This window comes from Macrobrachium nipponense, chromosome 29, assembly GCF_015104395.2.
Source record: "Macrobrachium nipponense isolate FS-2020 chromosome 29, ASM1510439v2, whole genome shotgun sequence".
Lineage (NCBI taxonomy): Eukaryota > Metazoa > Arthropoda > Malacostraca > Decapoda > Palaemonidae > Macrobrachium > Macrobrachium nipponense.
The window spans coordinates 65,468,835-65,495,698 of NC_061092.1; positions in this window are offsets into that span (position 1 = coordinate 65,468,835).

The window sequence follows — 26,864 nt, forward strand, 5'->3', positions numbered from 1 at the left end:
GCACTTTTGTGAATAGAAATACTACATCGAAGCTCGCAAGTCTCAATTCACTATCAACTTTTACACTATTTAGTTTATCTATCAGGTCCACATTATTCTTAATATTGGCATTAGAGATGTTACCTACCAATGGGTTAAGGATATCCACTAAATATTTTGCTAATTTATAAGATGCGGAACCCACTGAGCTGATAATTGGTCTGGCAGGGAAGTTTGCCTTATGGGTTTTTATCATACCATACATATACGGTAGCGATGGGGAGGTCACACACACCTTCTTTATAAGACTTTCGTTGCCTTTTAAACAGATTTTTCACTTTTTTATTAAAACCACTATTCACACTTTCTATCGGGTTTCTTATTTAATTCTTTATAAGTGCTATTATCACCCAAAGACTTTCCATTTTTTCTATGTATTCATTTTTGTTTAAATTACTATGGCACCTGATTTATCTGCTTTTTGTCATGTGTATCTTTATCTTTTTTCAGTTCATCGATGGCATTCATAAATCTTTTGGGTACGTTTGTGGTGTCTGACTTTTTCATGCTTCCATAAATCACTCCCTTAATTATGTTGACATCTTCACTAGTTAAATCACTTTATTTTTCTAAGTTGCACACTCCTTTAGTAATTTCTACAGTTTATACTTCCAGTTGATAGAGCAAAATTTAACCATAGCCTACAGCACTGGTTACAATTACTATCCAGATGCTTGTTTGATAAGTTGACGACACATTCATGATTGGCGTTGGTAGTCCAGGGGCTTCTTTCGATCAGAGTTTCATTTTGTTGTTATATTTACGTTTAAGCTTCTGATACACTTTCTTCCTCATATTCAAATAACAATATTCCTGCAGAGAATCTTTCCAATCCGATGGTATTGAAGCTTCGAAATGACGTCTTTTTCTCGATAAATCTTCAAAATTCTTTTTAGTTTCCAATGTTTATATCCGATATGTTTGTCCCAAATGCTCGTTGTATTTCACCGAAGGGTTGGTCTTCTAATTTTGACAAGGACTTGGTTATCATTGATCTTGGTATCACTTGTTCATCACGACATTCACGTAGAAACCGCAGGTGTTCCTTGTTTGTATGAGCTTGAATGAGGGCGTCTGCGAAGTCAGTGACTGCATATTCCAAGATGGGGAAAAGAACACAGTAAAGGGGGCAGTAGTGGTAATGAGATGTTCAACCCCGCCTCCCTGACACCTGTCAGGTGTGGACTTGTACCCTAAGACGGTAGTATCCCTTGAGAATTTATTGTAAATTTTAGCCTAATGATTTTTGAAAGCCACTTCTACCTTGACACCTGCCGGTGGGTGGATCTGCAGTCTCAAACGGTTGTGTGTATGTTCGTCAGTACTGTCTTTGTAGTATATATACTCGTGAATTCTAATATTATGTATCAGTCCTTTGTCAATGGCTTGAAAATAAAGCCGAAACCGGTCAGGACCTACACCCTGTCTCTTATTTTTCACCTGTGGATATGTGTGATAAATGAATCACGTGCTAAAGTGATTATAATCATGTTTTATATATATATATATATATATATATATATATATATATATATATATATATATATATATATATAAAGGTTTTTTTTGCCACGAAGGACAAAATGAAAAAACGAGTTGGCCGAGTACTTTCGCTCCTATTCGGACCATTTACTGAGTACGAAAGTACTCGGCCAACTCGTATTTTTCATTTTTTTCTTTTCTTCGTGCAAAAAAACCTTTATTTATACATAGCATCACGTTTTATATACTTCGTGATCAAGTTATTCATATATATATATATATATATATATATATATATATATTATAAAACACAAAAACCTACTTACACTGCGTATTATAAGACTAATTTCAAAGATATTCTTCACCTACTTGAGAATTTTGGAGCCATGTCAAATAATAAAGCAAGTACTTACCAAGGACTTGCCAGGCAATGCTAAAAGATGTGTTTACCAGATTCCACGTGATTCTCATTATAGCTTTTATATTGGTAAAATAAAACAAATAAAAAACTATAGAGAAGAGAATAGAGCAGAAAAAACAGATACCCAAAACTTGCACAAGCGAACAATGAAGATTTTGTTCATGTTCGAGAAAATAATCATACAAACAACTTGACGGAAGTAAAAAAATATAGTTTGTATTCTCATAATACACTGGAAAGAAACATCGCTGCATCTAGTCTATGAGGAATGTTTTTCTAAGAACATGAACATTAGTCAATGTACTTATAAGATTAATTCATAAATTTCAAGAGAAATATAGCAGACATTTAAATTCTAAGGAAGGTAGCAGAGCGACGGTAAAATAGGAAGCGGGCTTCCGGTAGATAATCAGATTTGTAAAATGTTGACCTGTCAATAATGGTGGTCGCATCCCTTCAACATATATACGTATATGCCTGGAGAGCAATTATATTTTGAAATTTGAGTCTGAATCACCAACGTTAGAAGTATGCGTAAAATTAGAGGGTGGGTTATATATAATCAAATTTGATACTTTTATTTGGAGTTTTTGTCTATATTTTGTAGTCATGTATAAACTCTCATCAATTGCAGTCAGGCATTGGTTTTTCCACTTCAAACTTATGTTTTGTAAGTTATAATTTGACTGTTGTTGGCCAGTTTGTTCAACACTTATTAAATTCCCACTATTTTCGATGTTGAAAAAGTTTCTTTCTCATCATGAAATTGTCATTTCAATTAGTGTGACACTATAATTACCGTCACGATCGTTATCATCATCCATATTGGCCTCCTGAAGTTTGCTCCTCTAAGGTAATTAATTGGGCCGCGGGAAAAGACCCAATGTGAAAAACGAGCAACAGCTGATATCCGATGCGAGATGTTGTTGAGAGAAGCCTGGGAGTTCATCTCCAATATCCCTTTCGTGATCTCATCCCCTTTGAGCTCTTAGGAATTACGGCATTTGTTTTCCCTCATTAATTCATCTTGTTTTCGCCACTTTTTTAAACTACCGTTGTAACGAGTGCCCCGTATGCAATAATTTTTTGTTCAAGAGCATTTGTCTGATTCATTTTTACTTGATTGTTTTCATTTTCATTTGCATATGTGTATTCAATTTTGTGGAAGTCAGCTTTGCAAGTCAACGCCCTTGTTCGCTCTGAATGTTTACAGATTTAAAATAATAATGAATAAATTTGAATGCTATTTTTTTTACGAGGTTGTGTATAAAAGTGTCATCAAAACAGTTTATATGTTTTTTTTTTTTTATTGTACATCTATGAGTGAACGTTTTTTGAAGAAGTTAATTTAACTATTTGTATTAATAATTAACAAAAAGTCAGAGTACTTTAAAGTACGATGATTTTGATCTCATCGTTACCATAGACACTGAATATCCAAAAGAAAATCCTTTACTTACGACATTTCTGAAATATTAAACGATATAAAATTTTAGTAATAAAGACTCGGGGGCAATACGAACTGGCGATGCATCTAATAAAATAGCTTTCCTTTCCTTTCTAATATGCATAGACATAAGATCCACAGCTATATAATAACATGACCTTGTTTTTCCATTTAACCCTATAGACCACAAATATGAAGAATATTTTCCTCTTGGTATTGTCAAAATAATGAAACTAATCATCAACCTCTGTGCAACTAACAACGTGTTCTCTTTCAATGGTAATTGTTATAAACAAAAATTTGGTTGTAGCATGGGCAGTCCCCTATCCCCCCTTCTAGCAAACCTATACATGGAATATTTCCAAACAGAAATTTTGTCCTCTATCAAACCCCGCAATATGGTCTGGCTCAGATACGTAGATGAAATTTCTACTTACTGGGATGATAGCCGGGGAGATTTCAATGATTTTTTCAATCAAATAAATTCGCTAGTTCCGACTATAAAATTTAAAACAGAATGGGAAAAGGACGGGAAATTACCGTTCCTAGACGTACTAATCATAGATATGCGTTCACAGTATACATAAAACCCACTTTCATTGTTTCATATATTCATTTCCTAAGTTACTACGATGTATCCGTAAAGATCATGGTCGGGTGCAACCTGTTCCTCAGGGGGCTTAGAATATGTTCAAATGGGTACGTAGATGAAGAATTCAACATGATCCGCCAACACCTAATGCAACTGCTTTACCCACCATACATTATCAAGAAGGCTACAAATAAAGCGAATATAATATACTATAGAGGTCCCACTCAAAATACACAAATAGACTTCAGCAATAAAATAAAAATTCCATACGATGAAAACATCAAAAAGTCACAGAGCACCCCAGGTCTATTAATCCTTATATTTTCCATTATCCCAAATCCATCGGGAGTTCGCTCATTAACGTAAATAAAAGAGAAGAAGCCGGAGTTTTCAAGATACCTTGTAGCAATTGTGATGATATTTACGTTGGGGAAACCGGTAGATCCATCTCGCAAAGATTAGTAGAACACAAAAGTTCAGTGCGATATGCATCAGAGAACTCGGGGATTTTATTACATATTAAGGACAAAGGCCATACTACTATTAACTGGAGTGGGGCGGAGTTCATTTTCAAAAGTAGCTGTCCGTACAAAAGGAAAATGCTGGAATCTGCTATCATCAATCAAACCATCAATATGAACCTGTCAGGAGGACACTGGAAATCGGATGACATCGACGAACTAATCATTAGGCCGCTCCTCAAGCAGGTGTCCAATACAACCGGATGAGTCCCGCCAAGTGGGAGTTAATGAGGCCAAAAATCACCAGGAATAGTTTAATTTCCGCCCTTCCTGGAACACCAACTAGACTTACTGCCATACCTGCATATGTTTCTGTATATATACTCTTGTAAGACATCCTATATCCATAATTTACCAGTGATCAGGAGCACAGAAGGAAGTGCACGAAATATATGGTTGCAACGTTTAAAATAGAGTTTTATGAATATATATATATAGATATATATATATATATATATATAATATATATATATATATATATGTTATATAGATATGTATATATATATGGTAATATATATATATATATATATATATATATATATATATATATATATATCATATATATATATATATATATATATATATATATATATAACTGAATCACGAAAGTTTGGAACGTGATAAATCCATAAATAAAGGTATAAGCTACAGGGGAAAAGTAACCAACGGGGTTTCCGCAAGATCTTTTGATCGTCGAAAGATTTTGCGGAAACTGTTGAAAGATAAAGGAGTTTCGACTCCTGGATTGTCGGGGGACATCAGAAACTTGTCCTGTCTCCGAACCCCAAACCCAGAAGTAATCCTAATTCGGCGATTCCTAAGAGGGGGTCTGGACCCACCATACGCTGTCCGTCTCTCCGTACTTATGAGCCGAAAAAGACACTATGGACACCCAAATGTTACAGAGTCAGAAATCGGCTTCATAATAAATGGAAGGAACCGAAGTTCTTTACTTTGGACAATCCAGGAGTTGGAATGAGCATCTTCCTTTAGATGGCTAAGGAATATCTGCTTCGTGTTTTGAAGGACTGTATCATTTTATGTAATATTTATGGCAATTTCAGTGACTGTAACTGTTCACGTCTTTTTTGTTTAATAGAAAACTTTTTTTCAATCCAGATATTATAATAAATGTAAAGGCGTTTTAGAGGATTCTTATGAACCAAATATATCCATAACTATAATCATATAGTTTCAAGGATTCTTGAAGCCTCGATGACGTCATCATGTTGCCAGAGAGACTTCCAATGACTCCGGAATTCCGGGAGAAATTTCTTTCTGATTCATCCCATTTTCCTTAAGACAGTGGGTTGAAGATGTCTTTGGATATTCATTTAAAAATCAATTAGTGGTGCATTAAAGGAATTTTTAATTTCATTTGTAGCATAAATAACACATCTTTCTAATAAAAGTAGGGTAAATATAATTGTTAAACAGTTTCTCATAAATTAGCATAATTATCTCTGATCCGAGTTGTTAAAACATATTAGCCAAATCAGTACTTGCGTAAGAGACGAGTTTCTTAAGAATATTTTTAATGATCATAATTTTAATTATGATGGTTAATTATATTATACAATATCATTTTGAAAGCGCCTAAAACCGTAGGTATCAGGGATCAAATGCTCGCTGATGCCACCTATGGTCCGTGACGCTAGGCAACCTCACCAATCAATCAATAAACATAAAGTAAATCTTATCCAAGGGATTCCCACCCTTTAATAATACACTTCCCAATGATGGGTGGGCCATGGGTTGTCTTTGCATGGGTAACGGAAACTTCATTTATCTTGTCTTTCTCTTTTCTCAGGTAAAATCACTTTGTCTCTACCACAATTTTTGAGATACTCTAATGTTTACTATAAAATACAAAGCCCAAAGTCTTTATCTATCTTTTGAATATCAATACAGTTACTTATATAATTGGGGTTGGGGAATTATTACGATGTTGCGAATTTCTTAGGAATAATAATAATAATATGACTTATGGGAAACCTCTATGTTCTGATTTCATTTACCATCAAACGAAGCTAATTCCAATTGTGTCAAAACTCTCTCTCTCTCTATCGTTGAAGAAAATCACCACTCGATAAGGCTGATTAAAACTTGCTACACAGACTAAAGATTAAGCTGAAAAGAAGATGAAAGATAAGGAGTTTGGACTCCTGGATTGTCAGGGGACATCAGAAACTTCTCCTGTCTCAGAACCCCAAACCAGGAGGTCTTCCTTATTTGGCGATTCCTAAGAGGAGTTTCTGACCCACCACAAGCTGTCTCTCTCTCATTACTTAGGAGACGAAAAAGACACCGGGAGGGACACCAAATGGTACAGTCATAAATCAGCTCCCATAACAAATGAAGGCAAAAGGATCATTACTTCAGAAAATCCAGGAGACGGACTGAGCATCTTCCTTTGGTGATGACTAAGGAATATCTGCTTCATGTTTTGAAATACTGTACCATTTTATATAATGTTTATGACAATTTCAGGAACTCTGTAACTGTTCGTGTGATTTTTGTTTAATATTCATCCTTTCTTTCACACCAGATATTATAATAAATGTAGAAGCGTTTTAGAGGATTCTCAAGAACCAACTATATCCATATCGATAATCATATACTTTTAAGGATTCTTGAAGCCTCGATGACGTCTTCATGTTGCCAGAGAGACTTGCAATGACTCTGGAACTCCAGGAGAAATGTCTTTCTCATTTATCCCATTTTCTTGAAGAAAGTGGGTTAAAGTGATCTTTGGATACTCATTTAAAAATCAATTAGTGGTGTATTAAAGGTATGTTCAATTTTATTTGAAGCATGAAAAAACCGTGATTATGGAAGAGAGAGAGAGAGAGAGAGAGAGAGAGAGAGAGAGAGAGAGAGAGAGAGAGAGAGAGGTTAACCATGAACACAAATTCATGGGTCTCAATGCTTTGTTGTGCTTTGCATCACAATATATTTTTGTTGGTATGCCGATGATGATCATGGCAGTAAGAAGTTCACAGAAGTAGCGCTATTACAATATTTACTTCAAACGACGACACAAGTAGCACTTTCAATAATAAAATGTTAATATTAGACTACGGCAATGAGAAAGACGGGATAATATCTTTTACTAGATTCGTAATTTGTTCAGTGTTAGTCCATTTTATTAAATCGTATAAGGAAAATGTCTATCTTTAGTGTCTTCCTTTAATTATCAGTAAGACTATTTCGCATGACGAGTTAAATTTATGAATCATAATATCTCACACAATGGTTTGAGGCAAATTTATTTATGGAGTGTTCCACCCGAAATCCTGCTTCCTAAACCTGTCCCTGACTTGGGAGCAAATCCATTAAGGCTGCTGCGAAAATACGTCATCGTCATCCCGTTCTTGGGCTCTGTTGCAGACAAGTCAATTCAATTATATGTTCGCATTGTGTAATATGACAATACAAATACCGCCATTGGAGGCGAATATTTTTGTAAGTTCATTGAAGCAAAAACTGGATTATAGAAATACTGGTGATGTATTATTCGGTTTCCGAGTTTGCTTATATAGTTTGTTTTCGAATTATTTTCTAAAAAAAAAAAAAAAAAAAGTACAAAGAATCTAAACTCCTGATAACAAGATTTTATGATCTGCGTGTAATTCACGAGTGATTATAGAAATGAGAAATGTTTTGTGTATGTGTGTGTTTTATAATGAAAAATATTTTACAGTAGTCTTCACTATATTTTTGGACCGTTAGTCATAGCTAAATATTTTCAGTCTTATGTAAAACTAGTTTTCTTTTAATTTCACGTAGGAATCATCTAAAGATTCTCGTAACTTCAGGTTATCTAATTACCCCAGTCACATATCAAGAGTAATCACTTCATCAGCGATTAGTAGTCAATTCTTATGCAAGAAAAGGCGCATTTTCACCAGTTGCCTCTTTTCCTGACTTCCTGTCCCTTTATCCCTCTGACTGACGTCCTCTGACAACCGAGAGGTGTCAGGGGTCGGATTCCAGAGCGAACAAGAAGCAACCGAATCAAGCGCCTCGTGGTCACTCGAATGGTAGTGGTCACATTAATAGGTAAGAGAGAGAGAGAGAGAGAGAGAGAGAGATTATCAAAACATACTTTCAAACAAAATCAAGCAGGAAGCTCTCTCTCTCTCTCTCTCTCTCTCTCTCTCTCTCTCTCTCTCTCTCTCTCATTGTTTATAAGAAATGCTCCACGAAATTGAAAGAGGGAAGACCGGGAGAAGAAGATAACATGTTCATAAAAAAAGGCTCATCAACAGCCAACTGTTGTTACATCCCAGACTAAAAAGCTCCAGTCTCCAGTGCCAGACAAAAGAAAAGAGAGTCAAAAGTAAACAAACTGCAACCTTTTCTCTTTCAAATATCCCAACCTGTATTAAACGTTAATTACCTTCAGTTTCCTCCTTTTTCCTTGAGGTGCTACTCACACCATTTATTTATTTATTTTAATACAGCTCGACTCCCAAAATCGGAATCCCTGGCCTGAACAAACAGCAATACTTTTTGTTTTCCTCGACCAGACGTTTCTCAGCGTCGTTGACTTTGGTTAACACCTCTTTGCTTCGCTGCCCTGTTATTCTCCTCTCAATTTTTATGTCTTCCAAACTGCAAATTCCTTTCGCTTCGGTGCTGTATCTCTCATGTTTTGGGTTAAGATGTAAATGTGAGCAAAAACTTAGAGGCAGTCTGTGATTATCTTTTTGTTTCAGTCCACTAAAATTGGAGTGATTATTAAGACTTCACCAGCGGGCAAGTTTTCTGACACTTTTAACTTCCAAGAAGAATTAACACAGAGTACATCTATCTAACCCTCCACGTATCTATCTTTTTGCATCTAAACACGTCATCCATTTGGTATAAAGAGGTGCAAATGCACAATGTAGGTACAAATTTGGAGGTGAATTGTGAGAAATGTCCATCTCAAAACCATCGTTGCAGCCTTTTGCCTCTGAGGGCGATTTCAGCTGTTTTCTGGTCTGACGGTGAACTCATGTTTCTTAAACAAACATCTTTTTGTTACGAGCTTAGAAAAAATACAAATAAATAAGAACCAAAACATGAATAAACAAATACATACACAAATAGATAAGTAAATGACAAGGGCATCGATTACATGCATTATTCTTCAGTAACTGTAAACAATTATTCTCGAAAAATAGCAGTTTTATCTGAGGTTCCATCCTTCCTTTGTTATCATTGGAATCATTCTCTGTAAAATTCTGCAGCGGAGAGCTATCGATGCAGATAACGATCTTAAATTGCTTCATAATTATTGCAATCATTGATACAACTCAGGGTCCGTGTCATCTGTTTTCGGGGATGTTGCATCTTCTGTTTATTATTGTCTTGTGGATTTTGCTTCTCTTTGTTGCTGGTTTGCTTTTTTATTCTGTTGAATATTAGTCTTTGTGTTTTTCCGAAAGCTTGTTAAGCAGTTAATGACCTTTTAGAATTTTTATATTCACCCTTATGTTTAATAATAATAATGATGAACCAAACAGAACTTCTTTCAGTTTTCTTCTGAAGATTGAAAAAGAATTCCACAAAATCACTGTGTAACTTGTTTACATCTAAGTATTTAGACTGTGGAGTAAAATTAAATGTAAATACTTAGAAGTAAACAAGTTACACAGTGATTTTGTGGGTTTCTTTTTCAATGATAATGATAATAAACAGACAGGAATGTCTAAGTATAATTGAGTACCTTCAACCTTTATATATAATACTGATAAAATCCCCAATTGCTGTAATAATAATAATAATAATAATAATAATACTTTATTAAAAGTAATGGCTACTTCAGCAGCATTACACTTGTAGAGATTCTTCTCTATTTTTCGAATAGCGGCTTTTTCCGTGCTACTTAGACATGGCTAAGTAAGAGCGCCTATGGAGGTCATGATCAAATACAGAGCCAAAATTGGTGTATATATTTGAATTTTACAGATAAACTATGATACCATAGTTATCAAAGTCATTAACGATATATATATATATGTCTCTCTCTCTCTCTCTCTCTCTCTTTCTTGAAGCAAGCGAGCTTTCGTCTGGAGCTGCCAGACATCCTCGGGCTGGGAAGCTGAGGGTGGACTGATCTTGAAGCGGTGTCCGTCCTCGTTTATATTTTGGAGTTGACAGCAGGGGGTCCGCCCCCATGCTGATCTACTATTGGCTGGTGGCGGTAGGTCTTCGTTTTCATTGGTGGCTTGAACCGGGTCTCAAGCCACTTTCCATGCGTTGATGGTTGCGATACTGTAAGTCCTGCAGCCGCCTAGACCTCCTTAGCGGCGCGGTTACGTCGATGGGCGTTTTTCGCTATGCTGCGGGACGTCACGGCTAACTTGATTATGATTGGCTGCGGGAGTATCTCGTTCGGGGGCGTCGTTTTCCGTGGAGTTGTCGTGCTCGGTGGTGTCATTGTTGGTGGCAGGTCTTCTCATACTCGTAGGGAGGAGAAATTCTTCCTGCGTCGTATTTAGTGTAGGTCTTACTTGCTGGATGAGAGCGCCTCCAGCAGGCGTAACCGACGGCATCAGGGGCCTTCCCTGATGCCCGTCGGTTACGCCTGCTGGAGGCTAACTTCTCATCCAGCAAGTAAGACCTACACTAAATACGACGCAGGAAGAATTTCTCCTCCCTACGAGTATGAGAAGACCTGCCACCAACAATGACACCACCGAGCACGAACCCTCCAGCGAAAGACGACGCCCCGAACGAGATACTCCCGCGAGCCAATCATAATCAAGTTAGCCGTGACGTCCCGCAGCATAGCGAAACGCCCATCGACGTAACCGCGCCGCTAAGGAGGTCTAGGCGGCTGCAGGGACTTACAGTATCGCAACCATCAACGCATGGAAAGTGGCTTGAGACCCGGTTCAAGCCACCAATGAAAACGAAGACCTACCGCCACCAGCCAATAGTAGATCAGCATGGGGCGGACCCCCTGCTGTGTCAACTCCAAATATAAACGAGGACGGACACCGCTTCAAGATCAGTCCACCCTCAGCTCCAGACGAAAGCTCGCTTGCTTCAAGAAAGAGAGAGAGAGAGAGAGAGAGAGAGAGACATATATATATATATCTTTAATGACTTTGATAACTATGGTATCATAGTTTATCTGTAAAATTCAAATATATACACCAATTTTGGCTCTGTATTTGATCATGACCTCCATAGGCGCTCTACTAGCCTGTCTAAGTAGCACGGAAAAAGCCGCTATTCGGAAAATAGAGAAGAATCTCTACAAGTGTAATGCTGCTGAAGTAGCCATTACTTTTAATAAAGTATGCTTGAGAGAGGGTCTGCTTCCTAAGTACAATAATAATAATAATAATAATAATAATAATAGCTATAAGATGCGCTCCTACAGCATTTCATTTATATAGTCTTCTCTATCCATCTTATAATAGCCTTCAATGCGTCCCTAATATAATAACGTGAAATTAGGTTTCATCTGCGAAAAAAAATCCAAAGAATCTGATTTTTGCGGAATGTGGAGGAATATGTGTCTAGTTTCATTAAAAAAAGTTAGATTCTCTCATGGGTGGGCAACATATTCTTTTGGCCTCCTTTAACACCACATATTTATAGCCAAAATAGAAACATTTTTGTTTTTACCATAAAAATGTCTAAACTAAAAATAGAACTGGGAAACCGCTAATCATATGAAAGTAAGGTTTGAAGAACAAAAGTTGGAATCATAAAAACACATCCAATGCTTTAGTCCCAGTCTCTAGTTCGGCTGCCATGGCAGTTCAAAATTTGATTGATGTCAGTTTTAAGAATATTTCTTTCTCTCTGTATCTGGAAAACGGTTCATTGAAGAAAAAAAAATTTAGAATATTAAAATACATTGTGATGTGACTTTCAACTTCATCCCAAAAATAATATAGGAGATATTGCAAGTGACATTTGCAGTATCCCAATATCATGCCCCAAAAAATGTATTTTCTTTCTGTAACTACAAAACGCTCATTCATGGGAAAGAAACTCATAGAAGAAAAAAGATGCTGAATATCAAAATACAGCATATGATGTAACCTTTAATTTCATATCTCAAATTCTGAGGGAGATACTGCAATTGAAGTTCATTGTATCTCAGTATCATGGAATTAAAAAAGATTCAGAACATCAAAATGCATCATACGAGGAAATTATTAACGTCATAACACTGATATTGTTGGAGATATTGTAATTCATTTTTTGAGTATTTCAATGGCATTATGGAATTTATAGATAAGCAATTTATTCCTTATCTAAGAAATTTGCTTATTTGAAAACAAAATATAAAATAATAAGTTTAGAAAAACTGATATACGCTAAATGATTCAAGTTTTAACTCAGAATCTCTGAATATAACGAATATATTAAAAATTTTGTTTTAAACAATTTCAACGCCTACTTTACAGTACAAAGGGAAATCAATGAAAGAGCAAAGTTCCTGATATAGCTTCTACATTTCTAATATTATTTGTAAGTTGTTTAAGAAAAGCTATAACTAAGAGTATCAAAACTAAATGAGATATCTTCATCTTCCTCTGATAAGTCATTATTTATCATTGTTGTTCCTCATTTGAAAAATGGCCACATCAGTCCCCACAAGCTGTAACACAAAAACTCCCCTAATCTCTTCTACAGCTGCAATACTATAATAGAACTCCTTTCTTCCACATATTCGTATTGATTAATGTTATATGGTCCTTTTTGGCCAGCTAACAAATAAAAAGGAAGTCTAGCATAGGTTGCAGTTTGGACATTCTGATGCTTGACTGTTTAAACTCCCAAGAAGGCGGAGGGGGCTGGAATGTAGGATTGTGTCACCGACAGTCACCAGATGATTTTGAGGTCCGAGGTGATGGAGTGGAGGAGGAGGAAAAGTTGAGGGAGTTGGGTGTTGGGACCGTGCTTTTGGTTGAAAAGTTGATTACTGAACTACCAGTACAGATATCATTGATACTACTTATGGGTGTGTCTTTGCCTAAAGCATTTGCACCACATATGTTGTGGTTCTGAACACTTAAGCATAGTAGGTCCCTCTTTCTTGAATATATCTAGACAATTCATAGTTACTTCCTTTTTACTGCAGAGTCCTCAGATTAATGGTACTCTGCATCGGTCTTCGTGGCGTCCATAGCGCTGGGAAAGGAAGCACCTGATACGCTCTGTAAGAAAATATCCCATATTCTGAACCTCATTTGGCAGAGATAATGGTCCTCTGAAAGTGCTGTTTTGTGTTATGTGTTGTGTTTGGGCACATATTTCTGCGTCGATAATGTACTATACGAGGTAGCTCGACTGGGTACGAGCAAATGATGGCCTTGTCTAACTGTTCATTGGGATTTACTAACCTGAAATCCGTGCTGCCTTCAGGAGGTCAGCTGTTATGAAATAGTGTTTTTTGTAACCGACCTTTGAACCGACGCATAAGTGTCTCTAACATTTTCCTGATTTATGGTAGGACACTGAATTGACAGATGTGCTTAATGAAGCATTTACTCTTAGAAAAAAGATAAACTTCTTGCATTTCTTCTGGCCGTTTCGAACAAGTGGCGCTTTATGGCATATCTGTGAGACAGAACCTATAGATTAAAAATAATTATTTGAAAAATTATGTCATCGTACAGCAAGTTAATTTGCTTTATAAAATTTCTTATTACCTAGGATAGGTAAAATGATATTGGACCAAAAGTCAAACAACCATTTGATGAGGTATTTTTGCGGATGGTTGGGTGGCTGAGCGTAGCTTTAACCTCATTTCCTCATGTAAAAGAAGGTAATGAAACACATATGGCAATGCGCAGTACATCCGAAAATTATGACAAAGTTTGAAACACTCAGTGCTTTGTGGCATGGGAATCCATAAGTCGGTTTATATATCATATAAGTCGGTTTATATAATATGGCCTCTGGAAAGCATACTAAAGCGTTGTGGTGTAAAAGAATAGTAAACAAATGAGGGTCTTGCTAAACTTACTAATATTAGCAAATAATTATTGACAGTGCTATTGATGTCGTTTAAATTCAATATTGTAAGTTTTCGTTATTTCTGCGAACTCTATTCTTATGATTATCCCAATATCCCTCCTGGAGTATAAAACATCACCACAACCAGCAACAATTAGAAGCACATTCAGCTTAACGATATCCAACATAACATTCACACCCTGTAAGCGAATAAAGGATCCTATAATTTGTTGTTAATGTCCATCTCTCTCTCTCTCTCTCTCTCTCTCTCTCTCTCTCTCTCACACACAATCATTCCCTTTCCATATACACGGCAGTAGAGGAAACGAAAATATCGGAAATAGCACGTAGGACCATCAATATGAACTTTGTAAACTTTTTTGACCAAGAGTGTAGCAATAAATTTTGTGTGATTCTTTGGTCGGATATACCAATGAAGAAAAAAAACGAAGGGGAATTGTTCTGAATATAGTTTTTCTTTAAAAATGTTCTTTTTGAATGAAAATTGTTTTCCTGGATTGGTTGGGGAAAAAGAAGGAGCACCAAGAGTCCATTCAGAATGATGAATATTTAACTCAGAATAAGCACACGATGCTTTCCAGGAATTGCCTGTGATATAAGAACACTATATCTTCCTCCGAAGCTCTAAATTCATATCACCTATGCTTATAGTCAGCAAAATAATAAATAAAACAACAATCTTGCTATATCTATTTTATTTAACTATTTCCGATACAAAAACAGATGCGCGCTAAAGAGAACATATAATCGGTACGGTGTGAAATACATTTTACTCACGGGAATAATGAAAGACACGTATAAAGACTTAATTCAAAATGTTGGACAAACTGAATCGTAAAAAGAAAGGCAAAACGAACAGAAGAGAGATTAAAGTCAAATAAATGTCGGATGTAATTGAAATAAAGAAAAACCTGTTCATTACATTGAATATTAATATCAAATGAGAAACATTAACTGGTATCTATCTTCACATTATGTGTGAAATAATTTTCCTATGAAAATTGCGTCAACTTTATCCAAGGATTTTCAATGGAATTTGACGGAAAGTTGTCTATTTTGCTCGGAACATCCACACAAATGTTAATTTCAATTGAAAACCAGATTCAAACAGGGGCTATAATTCTTCTTTATAACACTGCCATTTGCTCTAAGTATCTGGACTTTTAACTTTTTTTTTCATTCTTTTGATAATTCATGTTACTGGTCTCTGCATTTTAGCACGCTGGAAAATTATAATTTATAATAAACAGGAAAATAACTGGAGATCTATCTAACTACTCATCACATTAAAATTGATAATGTTAAATAGTGTTCCATTTGTCTCTGAATACACAAATCATTTGAATTCATCCAAAGAAAATCTCGTAAAATTTGGTTTGTCAGCTGATACACAATTTCCATTTCTTCAACTCCTAAAGTTTTCTTAGGACCATTCCTGATCAATCCCTGATATTCTCTTCAGTTCAGTGATTTACCTTACGTAGTTGAATGACACAATTAATTTCAGTTTAGAGTTACTTAAAAAAAATACGAAACACAATTTACATATCTCATTAATCCACCATTATGGATCAGATACTTTAGTTAACATTGGAAATGTGCAAGTATATTAAACCATAAGAAAACATTTCTTGAAACTCTTTTACATTGATTTGACTATTGGGATTCGTTTTTTAAAACCATATTTTCATCATTGTTGGCATCTAGGTTTTGACAAAATGTGATTATCATGAAGATTAAGATAAACCAGGATGAGATAATAAGACATTTTAATAATGATAAATATAATACTAAAATTCATCACGGTGACGATGAAATTTAACCATAATGATGATTAATATGATTAGTTTAACATCATAGACTGGTTTATTCCAGATATAAGAAGAACAATGAGGCATCACTACGTCAACTGCTCAAGACCTGCACTTAGTGCAGTCTTCATCATTCAACGAGGGCAAATGTGGATGCAGATCGACGGAGTATCCATGAGTTCTCATCTTCTTATGCTTTTATGTATCCACTGCAAATCCCCCATCTATGTTTCCTCTCCATCTTGTCTCTTGTACATTCAATATGTTCACTTTTCCTCTGCATAATGTCTGCCACCATCCTACTTCGGCTGCTCATGCTACCAACGTTTAGAGTGCCAGTTCTCAACACTTGGGGTTTCCTCTTTAACTGAAAATGTGGCGACGACCATAGTGGTATTTTCGCTGCAAATACTCCCCGTTAAGGGATATGACGCAAATGTCAAAACCATAACTTCGTCCAATTCGCAACTCAATAACTGAATCAAGGACAAATACACTAAGGCCGAGATACTAGCAGGATCTTACTTATTAAGAAAAAAAAGCTAATCAACATCTGGTCAACCTTTTGTGTGCATTGCGCCACTTCCCACAATGTTCCTTCACTTCTAACCCCAGCTCCACGCCTGCACTTAATTAGTTACCCATAGAGAGAGAGAGAGAGAGAGAGAGAGAGAGAGAGAGAGAGAGAGAGAAACGCAAATTCATGGGGGCCTTTAATGTCTTTCAGAGCCCCCGTCTGGAATAAGAAGTCTTTAAGCTGTTTGTGAACACAGTTGATTACTTGAGTGTTATCATCTCTCAATGTTGGAATGTTTTAAAAGGAATGACAAAAATAACAATAAGTAATAGTTGAAGAATCATAAAGAAAAGAATTAAAAAATCGATACAGAAATTAAAAACCCAAAGATAGTCATACAGATAAAATACAACTTTCAAGCCCTCAAGAAATAAATGAAGGAAAGGTAATTAACCATCACAAATACTAACATTTGACTCCCTCCCTAATTCCTTTAATTGTGTCTTTACTTCTTTAATAATTGTTACTTTGCTCGGGTGGCCATTCGTCTCCCTTTTAATCTTGATTATCTAATTCATCAACAACAAAAGGAATTACAGTTTTTTTGTTGGCATCACAATCACTGATATGATCAGTATGTTTCCGGATCATTTATTCATATACTCTATGATGCTCCTGAAAGTTTTGCTTTTTGTATAAATTTGGCCATTATTTTTTATGGAAAAAGAAGCCCAAGGACGTCTTCATCTCCTTAACATTACTGTTCAGAAAGATAATACATTTATGCTTAGGCATCATTAATGTATAATGTAGATTTTAAATTATATTCGGCTTATTTTTCATGAAGAGATCATTCAGAAAAGAGCTCTAACGTATTTATTCATTTTTCGAAACCTCATACAACCTCAAAATAGTAAAATATGGGTCATATTTTTTGGAAGTTAAAGATTTATAATCAAGAGCTAAGAAAGTTTGACCATTTAGTTTGGAAAATTTGTCAGTTATAATTTTTAATTAGAATATTGCGTTTCTCTCTCTCTCTCTCTCTCTCTCTCTCTCTCTCTCTCTCTCTCTCTCTCTCTCTGTTTCTGTATAACTTCAAGGCAATCTCATTTTTTCTAATCTTTAGTATGAGGCAGATCTTTTCAAAATTTGTATTGTACATTTTTATCTAATCTACCTGAATGTATGACGTTGGGACAGATATTACAGGGAAGTATGTAGAGAAATTGAGAAACCGTCATGTCCCTCTTCTCTTCTCTTCTCTAGATTCGATGCAGGATAAATAGATCACTGAATTGAGCCAGTGTGTGTGTTTGTTTTGTTTTATTGTAGAGCTATGGTTATCACTTCAATCAAATGCTTTTATTTAGTTTATCAAAACTTGATTTTCAGTCACTCAATGGTTAGCAGTTTAGATGCCCTGTTGTTTTTGTTTTATTTCCATGATTGTTTGATTAAATTTTGTTAGTCTTAAATACCTTATTTTCTTTATAAACAAATTAATTGCTGTATAATTGCAAAAGTAATTGTTACTTCATGTCAAAGTGCTTTTCTCTTTAGTAAGCTAGGTTTCCCTTGAATTTTTTTGTTTTTTTCTTTTTACAAATTGTTATAGGTTTTTTCTTACTTTGAATTTCCCTCTAGATTCCACCATTTGAAGTCACTGAATATTACTGCAACGAAAGAGAGAATGAGGAATATCACTTGCTTAACAGGTGAGGACAAATGCGACTAGTGTATTGAATCATATATATAAAAAATACACTTGAATTTCTCGACCTTTACGAAGACTACTTTCCTTTTCCTTGGGTCCTCAGAGTAATCGAAGCTTCAGTTTCATCCCTTCTAGACAGTAAGTCTTACAAAGTTGAAAGGTGTTATTTTTTTACCAATGTATCATGATTTAGAACATAAAAAATAAAGGACTTCAGTTATCCTTCACATGTCTAATATTCTTAAAACCAATGCGAATTGGTTGGAATACTATTTTCAGCCAGTAATAATTGCAAATAGCTATTTTAGGTCTGCAATATCGGTTTTGACAATCGCATTCGATCTCATGACACAATGTTGGTTCGTCTGGTAAACTATCATCGAAAGATGCATTTCTGGACTTTCGGACAGCGGCCGAAGTTACTGCGCTTAATTAGATGTCTTGCTTATCGTTATGGAACACAAAAGTTTGGTAGGAAGTCCAAGTTCAGAGACATTCTTTTATATAGCTGGGAATTCTTTAAAAACTTTGGAAAATAGGAATTACTGAGACCTCTTTGTAAGTAGTCAAAATATGTAAAACAAAAACATGAAAAACTAGTTAAAACAAAGGTTACTAGATAATGATAAGTGCGTTTACCATTACTATAGACATATAGCAACGACTCCAATGACTACAGTTATGGGAATAACGATACTCTTTTACTCAGGAAATCATGAATTCATTCTGAGCTGAATAAACATATAAGAATGAACTCGTAGGAGACACAACCTTCTTTTTTTTTTTTTTTTTTTTTTTTGCTACACACTTACACAAACACACAGGCAAACTCAGACGCAATAAGACTTCAAACATTCACGCTAGTTACTGTAGGAAAAAATTTCAATAAAAGTAGTAGAAGTTAGTACTAGTAAAGAACTAACTTTCTACATTCCCATGAATAATGCATTTACCTTTTTTATCATTTCTTAATTATTCGGAAAACAAAGATATCTCTTTAATCGTACCAGACAAAATATGATTACACAGGCACATACGCGTGCACACGCACACACACACTCACATACTCTCTCTCTCTCTGTATATATATATATATATATATATATATATATATATATATATATATATATATATATATATATATATATAAAACTAATGGTCTCTTACAGCAAAACCCAAAGTCCCATCTATAACGATGGGTACTCTATGCTCAATGGTATTTTTTGGATGCAGTTTAGAGAAGGTCAAGTCAGGTAGTCGGCTATAGTAGTACCAATCTAAGGTGAGGGTTTGGGCGTGTCTAAAAGCGAAAACACGCGTTGCCATATCTTCAAGTTCTTTGTAGAGGCGGCAAAGTCAAAGTTCTGTATTTCTTACTAATCACCAAGGGAAAGGGAAACTTACCCTTAGGTCTTAACCTCTGTCCTGTACAGATTATCCTCCTTTCAGATTCTGGTGAAAGGGGGAATGCCCACTCTAATTGTCTTAGAAGGGTTCGCTGATATAAGTTTATTTTTCCTTTATTCATATAGTGTGTATTGGCATTAAAACTTCAGATATGAAACGTTCTTTTTATTCTTCAATAACTTATTTATTAACAACCTACTGAAGAGAAACTAAAGGGAAATCATGGTATGATAAATTTCATAAAATTAATCATTTCTCTATTTTAGAAACATTCTAGTAATAAATACAGTATATCTAATAAATATGAATGATAATGATACACTTTACTTAACCTCGTGCTTCTTTATTTATTCATTCAACTTTAGCTTTACTAACTTTTGTTGCCTCAGCTGTACGAAGAGTTCCATTTGCAACATTAGTAATGGGTCCTCTGTTCTGTTTCTCCATTGTGAAGTATCTTAAAACATCTCTTCACTTTATAATGTTAATATTAATGGACTGGTTTAACAACAATTGTCATCGGGACCTGTGTACAAAATTACGATTCAATCATTTTTGGAGCAAATTTATCAATTTCAGTTACTAACTGCTCCCTTTACCTCATTAAAATTTTTAATATATTGATGTTTGGCAAAGCTAGACCAATTTAAATTTAAATCCTAACAACGGTATTTGGATTTTTTTCATCTTATCCCCCGAATATTCTTTTTTTTCAAATTCAGTTGACTGTTGTCTTGGAACGTCTACACAAGGAAAAAAATTAACATCAAGATGAAAAAATAAAACAATTTCATATTCAAATTTCTCAATTTATAGAAAAGTTCAGATAACTGACATCTTTTAAGCATTTAATCACACACAAACACACACGTGTTTGAGCGCCAACTATATTTACATCCGCTAATCCTTACCTTCACCATAAAGGACCCCATCTTATAAGATTTGACCATTCTTAAGAGATTAACGAAGGGTATATTGTTCTTGACTGACAGATACAGATTTCGAATACTTGACCTGGAATCGAGATTGTAGATGTTGGCAACATGTTTGCCACTTTCTCCAAAATATGATGTTGAAAAAACTTAAGAATGTTGATCATTAACAACTGTATACATAAAAACCATGTTTAGCAAATATTTCAGAGTAATTCCCTTCAGTTTTGGTATATAACAACGACCTATAGTCTAAAAAATTTTCCTTAGAATGGAAGTTTGGCACCTCACGTAAATGACTTTCGACCCAACAAAACCCTCACCATAGATTGGTACTACTATAGGTTAGTCAACTGGGGGATAGGCATACTATAGTGCGTTTACTTTTCTAAGATCGCTAGGGTGGGGCCAGGTAGAAAAGGCAGAGTTGTAATATCTACGGGTATGTAAGTCCCATTAAATGCTTCCCGCAGATATAATCCTTCTTAGGAGGATTCGCTTTAGACCTTGGGAGTCGAGGGAAAGGGTTTGCTTCTTCCCTGTTAACTTTTTTTTTTTTTTTTTTTTTTTTTTTCATTCCCGATTCTACTTAGCTATTCATTCTTTCTCTTTCTATAATTATAGATGCGCTGAGTGGCCTGTTGGCTCCGGTGTTTGGACTTGAAACATAAATTCATAAGTCAATCGATCTATTATGCCCTTGGAAAAGACAACCACGCATTCTTTCTCTGCATAACATTTTTATCAAAATCATCCAACTCAGTCACAGGATTCACTTTCTCTTTTCTTTTTTGAAACACTGGAGATTCCACAATATTTCCCGCCTCTCTTGCTTCTTAAGTCTACGAATAGTCATTTCTGGCACTTTTGTTGCTTCAGATGTTCTCTGGATAGCCTTCGAAACATCAGTTACAGGACCTTCAAGATGTTTTTTTTTATAAAATGAAGTATTTCAGGAAATTATAGACTATTTCCTTGGCCTCAAGTGGTGGGTGAAGACGTTTACGGGAGTCATTTGGGCTGGGCCTTCCATACTTTTCACAGTGGGTGATCGAGTGCGAGTATCCTTTAATGATATTGACCATGACCTTTTAAATCCTCTTAAAACCCATAGGTCCCCTGAACCCAGATGTGGCATCGCCGGGGAAAAAGCATGCCATATCTTCATTTTCATTAGTGAAACTGAGGTTTTCACGAAGAATATACGAAATAAGATATATTCAAAATATCTGATGCAAACAAAGAATCACATTTTTATAAATAAAAACTATTTCAATACACTTCATGAAGCTAATATGATTACCATAACGTGAAAATTGGCAAAGTATGATTTCTGTACAGGCCACACCACAGCGATCTTAGAAAAGTAAACGCACTATAGTAGTCATTTTGTATCCTTCTCCCAAGACCTATATTTCGGTGTTCTCCTTTCTACTGGTTCCTAATTGTCTTTCCAGGAATGTCGGCACACCCTCCTTATGACTCACCATTTCCGTGGCCTGAGGGTCCATACAGGAGCAAAAACCCCACGGAAGACCGAGAGAAAGTTAGCATCTACTCAATCGAAAATCAGGGCAGACCTTGACCAGCTATGTTCCTAGTCTTGGGCCATGTCTCCTTGTCTTGGCACGCTGCTACACGGGTAATTATGTTACAATCGACCCGGACTACAAGAAGTCCCTTTAGTTGTTAATAAAAGACATATTGGATCATTTAGCTATTTTGTGTAGTACACAGTTGCAATTTGGATTGCCCGGTAAGCCTTAAATCTCTAATTTCCATTTCAATATTTCATCTCCCAAAGTAAAACCTTTACTGATATCCAGTTGATACTATTATGTGTGTTATCCATATGAATTAAGCCTATTGATGACAACCCATTCAACCTTGCTACAAGCAACTTACCTGCTTCTGCAACTGTTTGCAAGATAGAAAATTTTGGATACATGAGCCACAGGTTCCCGTTTGCTTTACTAAAGTGGGTGAACTTTCCATAATTTCTGAAAGTCAGTAATATGAAATTTGTCTTAATTTTAGTGTTGGCATTTGTCCTTACTTGATTGCATACCAGTCATGATTTATTTCCCCTGCTTGACTGTGTGAAATAAAGTGTATTTCCAATGATAACTTCGGGTCTCCATGACAACTTTCCCCTTTGTTTAGATGTAACTTGAAGGTAAGTCATCTTGCATGCTGTATTTATTTACATATTTGATTCTGGGTAAGTGGCCCCTAAGGCCAGATTTCAAATCAATATTAATTTCAACTCCCAGACCCAGTAAATCTGTAAAAATATACGTATGTGTGTGTGTTTGGGAGTGGGGGTGTGGGGGAGGCGGTAAGGTAACTACGTGGCCTAGACTATATGATTAGTAACCATATCTACACCACCAACTAAATTGATTATATTTAGTTCCTAGAAATAGCTCTGAGATTTAGCCACTTTATGTTAAACAGCATTGCACTTCTTTTAACGTAACCAATACCACATTTAACAGTTATAGCAAGTATGATAAGGTTTGTCAAAATTAAGGTAGATAAAGGGTGGGATAGCTACTTCATTGCAAAGGAATAAGAGATAGCAGAAAGGATTGCAGCTTCTGGAGCCATATTTCGAAGGAGGGAAGTAAGTAGATGAATGTATATCTATCATCTGTCAATCTATCTGTTTGTGTGCGAGTCTCTATGTGTTTATATTCTTTTTGTTGAATCTCAGTCAGAGAAAAATCAATTATCTTCTCAGAGTTGTGATGTGTACATCATGGAAAAGGAGATACAGACATTAAGGGTAAGTGAACATATAATATTTAGAGAGGTAAAAGAAAAAGTATTAAATCAATATGTTAAACTTGGAATATCCTACGAGACTCGTAAATGCCAGGAAATTCATAGAACTATGAGTTTGTCTTTCACAAGATACCGCAGACGAAATTGTGAGTATTACCGTGCTGAATTCCGTAAAGCAAGGGCACATTTCCGCATGGAAATAAAAAAAATAAAAACACACACAGAAGGAATCTTCGACAATTTCCATATCTTGGCTTTAAATTTTAAAGGAAAAAAAAGTAGCAGGCAAATTTACTTTTTGTCAACCTCCAGTTATATAGATCAATGGTAGGGAAGTGGGAGATCTCCGGTTAGTGGCAAATGAGTTTGCCAATCATTTAGCAGATGTTGCAAAAGAAAATAATGATAGACCCTATTCAGCTCAAAGATGGCTAATGGAACAGGTAGAAATTGATTTTAATGCATCAAGGAATGAGCAATATGATATCTCTAATTTTATAGATATGAGATGGCTGCTTTCAGTGAAAAGAACGGGTTAAGACGTTGATTTTTGTTGGCTGCCTTCACGTGTCAGGATTCTTGGAATATCCAGGCTGATCTGCTTGCTAAGTCAGCATTCACCTCCCCAAAACCTATACGATGGCTACTGCCAAATGGGGTGTATATCCTCTAGTGAATCAGAAAATAAAAAAAGCTTTACTCCTCTTTTCTTCTGAGAGCCCTCTTTTCTTTCTGCTTACCCTGTGGTAGGGGTGTAAGAATACTACCACTGTAGGTTCCGCGGGTCGTAAAAGGCAACTAAAAGGACAGCTGCTGCCTTGTAGTCTTACTTTTTAGTCAAAGACAAGGCCCACTGCCAATAACTGTGGTTGATGACAGCAATACCAAAATCCTTTTAGTTATTCAGCTAAAATAAAAATAAAATTATTTTTAAATATAAGGTTTGGAAAGAGAGAGAGAGAGAGAGAGAGAGAGAGAGAGAGAGAGAGAGAGAGAGAAGAGTAATTTAAAACCCACTGGTTATTCGCTGGAGAAGATTTATCGAAGGATTTGGTCGTTCACAGACCATAGAAATAAATATTCAAAAAGGCCCCTTACCATTCTCGGTCCGGAGTTCGCAAACTTTATTGCAGCTTAAAGAAATCGGGTTAATTCAGCCAAGTCACTGTCCGCTGTCACATTGCTTCCACCAGTCTCCTCCTATCCCCCAACCACCCACTCTCCAATTCATCTTGGAGCTTCCCCTTCCTCTTCCTCACCGCGACTCATTATCTCTTCCTAGTATCCTTTTATCTTCTCCCGTATCTCTCCTTCTTCATTCATTTTATTTTTCTTTCCTTCCCTCTCATCTATCACATACTAATCCTTTCTCACTGGACGACAGTAACATAAAGTTTGTGCTTTCATTTCGGGTGTCCATTGTCAATTTAAATTTCTTGAGGCATACTTGATTCCTTGAGAACATTAAAAGAACATTAACATTTTAAAATTACCCTATGATGAAAGGCTTTTAGGTATTCCTAGAATTTTAAAGCTTTTTAACATAAATGTTGTTTTCAGTAATAAGGATGTCAAGATTTTAGTAATAAAAAATTCTCCTAAAGATCTTCCAGGCTGCATATATGAAATTCCTTGCAAAAAGTGTGATAAAGTCTATTACGGACAGATCGGTATATCTCTTTCACAACGTCTCAAACAACACCAATATTCCGTGAGAACTGGGCAAATATCCAATGCATTATTCTTACATATGAGAGATTTAGATCATCCTATTAACTGGAGTCAAGCAAGAGCCTTAATCCCATGTAATGACACAGTTAAAAGGAATATCATTGAATCTTGTTTCATCAAGTCAAATAATGGAAATATTCTAAATTTAAGGCTCGGTTTATTTAAACTTGATGCCTTCATAATGAAAAAAGTTGTAGATAAATATAAGCAACAAAATGAATACATTCAGTTTTTACATGCTTTGGACTGTACGGCTATACGGATACTTTGTAGTTTCTGTTATGGTTAAATCTATGTTTTGGTTTGTGACCGTGTGATATCCGATAATCCTGGATTATCTCTTTAACTTTTATCCTTTTGACAATTAACCATCTGGTATTTTTGATCTGTTGTTTACCTGATAACCTTCTCTCCAATTGTATTTCATTCGTTCCTTGACAATGTCTTAGTAAAGAATAAAGTGCTTGGATTTCTGACTATCATTTTCCTGTGGTATTCGCTTATCTAATGAAGTCACGTGCATCTACTGTGATTTTTAAGCCTATATATACATATATATATATATATATATATATATATATATATATATATATATATATATATATATATATATATATATATATATATATATATATATATATATATATATATATATATATATATATATATATATATATATATATATATATATATATATAAGTCATATCACATTTCCGTGATTCATATACATATATCGAGCTACAATGTCCTTTAATATCTAATTCGCTCTACCTCAGAATTAATATATTTTCATATATGCTTAACCGAAGGGGAATTTTTTCTCGATAATAGATTTGCCTGGACCAGGCGCGAACCTATGGATCCTTTCAAACCCAGGAACGTCAGTGAAGCTTTACCTACTACACCACCAACCGCGAGAGGCTTAGTAAGTTCAATGTCGCCTCTCACCCTCATATACCTTTCGGCGCGCGAGGGTAATTAGTTGGTTTGGATACAACATCAAACCCACCTCGACTCCAGGGTAGTTTTGTTTGCTAGGTGCTTTTGACAGCACCCTAGCCAATCTATAAAGTCTATATCACATTTCCGTGATTCCATAGACATATATTCGGAGCTAACAATGTCCTTTAATATCTAATTCGCTCTACCTCCAGAATGTAATATTATTTTTCAATATATGCCTTAACCGAAGGGAATTTTATTTTTTTCTCGATAATAGATTTGCCTTGGACCAGGCGGCGCAACCTATGGATCCTTTCAAACCCAGGAACGTCAGTGAAAGCTTTACCTACTACCACCACCGCGAGAGGCCTTAAAAGTTCAATGTCCGTCCGCCTCTCACCCTCCATATACCTTTCGCCGCGCTCAGGTAATTAGTTTGGGTTTGGGTGGAGACAACATTCCAAACCCACCTCGACTCCCGGTAGTGTTTGTAGTAGGCTTTTGACAGCACGTAGCCAATCT